Genomic DNA, 6,565 nt, shown 5'->3' with positions numbered 1-6,565 from the left:
TGGCCTTCGTGTGCCCCTCAGTGTCACTGATTGTTAGGCTGAGAGAGCCCATGGGAAAGCCTGTGGGAAACAGCACATGCCTGCTCCTGAAGCTGGGACAGAAGCCATTGTAGCAGGAATGATTGTCCAGCTGTGTTTTGGAACAGCAAAGTGTACATTTGTGTGTGTGTGTGTGTGTGTGTGTGTGTGTGTGTCCATGCAGTGTAGGTTGCATGTAAAGTTGTGCATACCCATGTATGAGCACCTATGTGGAGGCTAGAGGACAAACTGGTGTTATCCCTTACATGCCACCCACTGTGCTTTTTTTTTTCGAAGGGCAACTTTTTTAAAAAACTGTATTTACACACAGAAACCTCAGCAGTGCACATTTAAGCCAGTTTGCTGGCAAGTTCTTTGACCTTTACCTTCACCACTTTGCATTTCAAGCTTGGCAATGCAAGCCACAGAATTTGGACTCAGGGTATTGCCTCCCCAGTGATGGCAGATCTCATTATATCTGTCATTGTAATTGGTCCTGATGGCTTCCACCAGCTTAGTCAGAGTACCTTTATCTTCCAAGTTAACCTATGTGAAGGCAATGGTGGTACACATCTTCCTGTGGACCAGCCCCCCCAGCCTGGTCTTCCCCTTGATGATGCGGTAGGGGACCCCTGTCTTGCTACATAGGGCAAGTAGGAAGACCACCAGCTCAGGGGGGTCTAAGTCACGTGTGATCACCACCAGCTGAGCCCTTCTTGTTCTCCACCAAGGTGGTGACAGTTTTGACTCCTGCTCGAAGGACAGGGGTTCACTTGGTGGGGACGTCCCTTTGCCAGCAGCCTTCCTCTCAGCTCAGGTCAACAGCCTCTGCTTCTTTTCCTGCTTTGTCTCTGGCCACTACTTGTGCGCCAGCTTGAGCGCTGGGTAGCTGTTTGACAGTCCAGGGCCTGGGTGAACTGGTTGATCACAGGTCATACTTTCAGCCCCTTATAGAGGATAGCCCTTTGTTTCTGCAGCAGGATGTATTGGGGGCATTTGACGAAGCAAGTGAGGTCTCTTTGGGGCTGGATGTCCTGTCCAATGCCAGTTCTTAGGTCTTTTCTCACATGGAGAATTCGTGACATTTTGGCTTTGTCTTTCTCCATGACAGCAGGGCCAGGGCCACCTTTGGCATCTTGCTCCACTGGAGGAGAGCCGCTTGCATTATTTTTGAGACAAGGTCTCTCACTGACCTGGAACTTATAAGAAGGCTAGGACGGTTGGCCAGTGAGCACCTGTCTCTGTCTCCCTAGCATTGGGATTACAAGCATGTGTTACCATATCTGTCATTTTTAACGTAAGTTGTGAGGATCGAATTCAAGTCCTTGTGCCGGGCAATCACTTCACCAACTGAGCCATCTCCATAGTCTCAGCAAAGGGAATTTTTAAGGACAACAGCCAACCAATGGATCTCTATGGCCTTCAGAGAAAAGCACAATCTCTCCAGGCTCTCAATGTCCTCTGAGCAGGGCCTGCTAAGATGTTCTTCCACTGACCAGTTAGAACAACCCCAGGCTGAGAAACTGCAGCAGGCCGGTCCTAGAGCCTGGTGTAGTAGTAGGCATTAACCTTAGGTCTGTGTTTGGGGAGACCCGTGGAATGGTGCCCCTGATTCATGATGCCATGTGGGATAGATTTTAGTACTTTACCAGTTAACATGGCCATATCTTGTCACTCAGATGACAGTGGTCTCTGTAGTACCCCCTTAAGGTGAACAATCTGTTTTCTAGCTAGCTTGACCACCTGACAGCCTGCCAATAACCTCGCTGACTCCGTTTCTAATGTCATCTTAACCTTTCATGGATTCTTGCTTAAAGCAGAGGATATATTCAGTCCCCACCCTTGTCTGAGCTGGTACAGGTACTGAGTACATCAGCCTAGCACATACTGCTTCGAATCCTTATGGATGAAAATCCCCTTGGAGGTGGAGATGATGTCTGCTATGTCGTGTTCCTTCTGGTGGGTTCCAACAAGAATCTTGAACACTGCAAGGCCTGTAGCTATCCCACAGGAAATGCTTTTTGCAAGGGACTGGTATAGTAAATATTTTTTTTGGGGGGGGGATGGTGGGAGAAATTGCAGGGGAAGAAGCAAGAATTTCCAAACTCATCTTTCCCACTCTTACCCTGGGAAATGCCTACTACATTTGATCTATGTATCATTAATAATATGTGATGACTACTCAGCATTTTCTAGCTTATAAGCACTTGATACGTACCTGTACTTAACCTTTAGAGCTGACTTCTGAATTAGGTGTTGTTAATTATCCCATTTCATGAACAAGGTACCTGAGGCAGAACAAAGCAAGGTGACCTATCCACAATGCCGCTAGAATCTGATAGCATCAGGCTTCTCCATAGCAAATCTCTCAGATGAGGCGGCTCTCTCCAGCATAGCTCACTTCCTGAGCTTTCTTTATAGCCACATCAGGATTGATCCTTTTGGGGCCTCCCTTATCCCAAGATGATGCCAATTTCTTCTTGGTAGCATCACAGTGGGAGACAAGCCAACACTCACATAAGATCAATCTGTGAACCAATACAATTTATCTAAATTTATTTGGGATCAATAGGAGTCCTGTTCTGCAGGCCCATGAGAAAAACAGAATATAGATCAACCCCTCTAGCTGAAAATTCCAGTCCATTGCCAACGTAATTTTTAGTTGCATTGACAGGATCATACTGGTTGTATTTACAACTCACTAGAAGAAGGAAACCTCATGTTTCAAATTAGTGGTATGTAGATACACTAATGAATTTTTTGAACATCCACTATGGAGCAAGGACTATTTTCGAAGATGTAGGTATGTTTTCTCATTCAGTCTTCCCAAGAATATGCTGAGGTGGGTACAATTTGTTATTCCGTTTTAAAGCTGAAGTAACTCTCGTTAAAGTTTGCTTGGTTGTATAAGCTGTCACTGGTAAGTAGTAACGGGTCCAGGATCCAGGCCTGGTCAGACTTAGTCCATGACTAAATACTTAATCAGGACGCATATCTATCTTTTGCCCATTGTTGAAAAAATTTTGCTGGAGCAGGATATGGCACTACGCAGTAGAGTGTGGCATGCTAGAAAGCAAGCTCAGCCAAGAATCATGTCCCAATCAGATCAGCTCTTAGAGTCTCTGACTCCAAGTCTGTGCAATCCAGTGGTTCTCTATCTTGGTTCATAATGTGCTATGTGGTTTTGTCATGGCAAGTAGGATTACTTGGGGACAAGTATTAAAAGATAAATATAAATATGAACATAATTATAAATAGTTACACTTAGAATTATTGACCCTTCTTCTGTGCAAGGTCCTGTCCTAGACATGTTAGATTCATTTCACATATCATACTTCCTTTAAAAATATTAGAGGTAGATATTACATCCTCATTTTAAAAATAGAGAACTAAGCTGCACCAAGGTTGAATAACTTGTCCACTGTTACACAGCTGGGAAGTGGTCAGAATAGGCTGAACTTCAGACTCCTGAGCTAGCTCCATTGATACTGAGGCTACCTTCAGATTACAGTCAAGGGTCACCTGCTAATGGATTTTCCCATGGACAAATGTAACATGGAATTGTGAAAATCAGGAAGACCTGTGGTTGGAGATGACTAGGAGGAAGGTTTTACTGCAAGCAGTGAGACTATTGCATGTCCATGCCTCTGTGTGTGCGATGACTGTGTCTTTATGAAGCATCCTTCCCTTCAACTTCTGCCAGTCCCAGCCAAGATGGTCAAATGTCACTGCATCAGGGAATTCCAATAGGCTAAACTTTTCCCTGCTTGCCCAGATGAAGTCAATTGGGGCAGTCCCGAAGCACTGGACATTTACTGTGCTGTGCATTTCTTTGGTTTGTAGCTGCTGCTTCTGGGCCACATAGCAGACATATGTTACTTAAACCCTGCTGAAAATAGTCCTGTTTGACTTAGCAGCAGAACACTTGGGTTTGATTTCCAGCTCTTGCATTTATTACTTAGGTGACCTTGGACAGATTATTTCTCCATTCTTTGATGCTATCAAATGGGGGTAGTATGCGCCTGTTACGGCTGGGCAAGGGAATGTACACACTGCCTGTCACATAGTAAGTTCTCCTTAAGTGGAGATGTATATATTTCATTGACCTGTTCTGTCTACACATCTGTTCCCCACTCAAGTCCATCACCTCTTCAAGGACAAGATTGTACCTAATTCATCTCCATCTCTTCAGATCCTACCATGACGCCTCTACCAAATAGGCGCAATACATATCTATGAAATGATTAAACCTGATGCCTTTGATTCTCTGGTACGTCTCCTACTCCCTCTCTTTGAATGCTCAGCTCTGGAATTGGGGGGTTACCCACTTCTGCCCCCCCTCTGCCAGCTAGACCTGGTCACCCTCCCAGTGCTCCACGGGTATTTCATTTCAGCCTCCAGCCTATGAAGAGGCTTCCACTCCTAAACTCTCCTGTTCCCTCTGATTCATCTCTCCCAGGGCTCCGTGTCCAACATGGCTTTATGTAGCGACACAAGTGGCAGTTCAGTGGTGTGTGCAAACTTTGCTTTCATTTTGAATCAATGGAAGTTTAAAAAAATCTAACCTTATTCCTCAAAGGCCCATAAAGCCCTTCATGAGGCTCAAGAGAATTGTTCATTGTAAGGTTTTAAAATTGCTTCCAAGTTACTTATCATTCATTCAGGCTTGCACTATTCTTTAAAATTCTTATTGATTTTTGAAACAGTCCTTTAATTGATATCAAAAAGCAATTACATTTTCCAGGCTGTAAATCTGCTTCACTGTCAATATTAAATTCATCATCTCTGTAAATAATTTTCTCTTATTATGCATAGGTATTACCAAACTATAAATAGCATCATTAGTGTACCCATGGTTGCCTTAACAATCAGTGACCCTTGAATTTGATTTAGAAAAATTGATTCCTGCTGAATTTTTCCCTTAAGTGAAATTGCCATTCTGCTGAACGTCTGGGCAAATGGAAGCATTAGAGAGTCGTTACCTTCTATTTCCTCCTGGACTCCAATATAGCAATTTAAAGCAGAGATTTGCATATTCTCACCTGTTGATGAGAAGATGGTTATCCTACTGAAAAAAAAACATTGCTCAAACAGCATGGATATTTGTTCCTGTTTGATTCTTGAATTGAAGTTTTATAAAAAGAGAGTTCTCAGTGACGTGCTTCCTTCTAAACACACAGAAGGAACACAGAGCCCTCATCTTGAACTCTGATTTCTACCTGTGGGGAGGCTGAGTTGCATAAGGGTGGGGGGGAAGAGGAGGCCTGTGATTCCCATGAGACCATCTTGGCTCCAGCCTCTGAGTACGGACCATGGAGGACCTCACGATATGATATAAGATCAGGAAGAAGAACCCAGGTATCTAAGGTGTGATAAAAGAGACATGAAACAGGCATGTGGAGAGGGATATTGAAACAGTTGACTTAGAGTAATTGGATTGGACATAAGTTTACTTTGCTTTTTCTATTCTTTGCCTCATTTCTTCTTTTTGCTATTGTTATTTTCTCAGTAAATATAAAACTTGAAGAAAATGGAAGGGAAAAAGAAGGGACTATTTGAGTTAGAATAACCTCCTCTCACCAATTCTAGTACTCTGAGAAACTGTGACATGACTGACAATTATGTGTTGTGTTTAAGGTGTAAGAAAGAACGCAGCTCTCCTCTAAGTGCCTGGGTAGCTGTGAGTAGACCAGACAGTGTTACAGCACACAGTCTCCTTGAAGTCGATGAGGTAAGATCTCGAAGGTGCCCAGCATGCAGGAAGCACTCTGAGCTGCTCCATCCATGTCTGCAAAACAGGGATATTTATTTTATGCTTTCTAAACATTAATTGATTTCAAGGATATAGAAAACTGCTTTTAGAACTATGAAATGTTCCAGAACATTTTATTAACTGAAATAAGATCAGATTTCAAAGGAAGAAGGCAGAGCAGCTACCCAAGGACCAGAAACTAGCATCTCCTACCCAGCGGTTTCCCCACCAAGTGGATGGCTTCTTTCCATGATTTGGGGCATGTGAAACTCTTCCAACTCATCTGTACCTCCCTGGCTCCTGACACCTTAGAGGTCTATGGACTTCTTGTTATTAAACTTCTCCCTGGGACAAGGAGAAACATGGATGAATGATCATATTTGTGTCTTTACCTAGAAACGAACTTTGAGAAATACTTCTTGGCTGTTCTAGAAACAAGACACTGGGGCCTCTGGGATGGAGGCATGAAAGTAAAAAAGCTTCTCAAAGGCACCATAAGAGCTTAGGCTAAAGGAGTCCCCCATGCCCTTCCCTAGCCCACCACTAGGGAAGGTTTCTGAAGAAGAGAAGAAACCTGGACAGAGTGAGTGTTCTAGGGCCTAAGAGCAGAGAGCTTTTACCTGTGCCAACAACACCAAGTTCCAGATGCAGGAAGTATTGTGAATCTTAAGTTGCATTAGCCACAAAGAAAACCAAACCTAAGGACAGCATAATAAAATAGCAAAGCTGGGGTGGGAGAGACGGCTCAGCGGTTAAGAGCACTGGCTGCTCTTGCAGAGGACTCAGGTTCAAGTC

At 43.8% G+C, this 6,565-nt stretch overlaps 1 pseudogene; it reads right to left on the bottom strand.

Moving 5' to 3' along the window:
• Positions 1 to 368: 368 nt before the first annotated feature.
• On the bottom strand, positions 369 to 1,124 carry LOC108491583 (annotated as a pseudogene).
• Positions 1,125 to 6,565: the final 5,441 nt, after the last annotated feature.

The sequence above is a fragment of the Nannospalax galili genome, unplaced genomic scaffold, assembly GCF_000622305.1.
Source record: "Nannospalax galili isolate Female #2095 unplaced genomic scaffold, S.galili_v1.0 scaffold1264, whole genome shotgun sequence".
In the NCBI taxonomy this organism is placed as follows: Eukaryota; Metazoa; Chordata; class Mammalia; order Rodentia; family Spalacidae; genus Nannospalax; species Nannospalax galili.
This window is presented reverse-complemented; position numbering and strand designations above follow the sequence as displayed.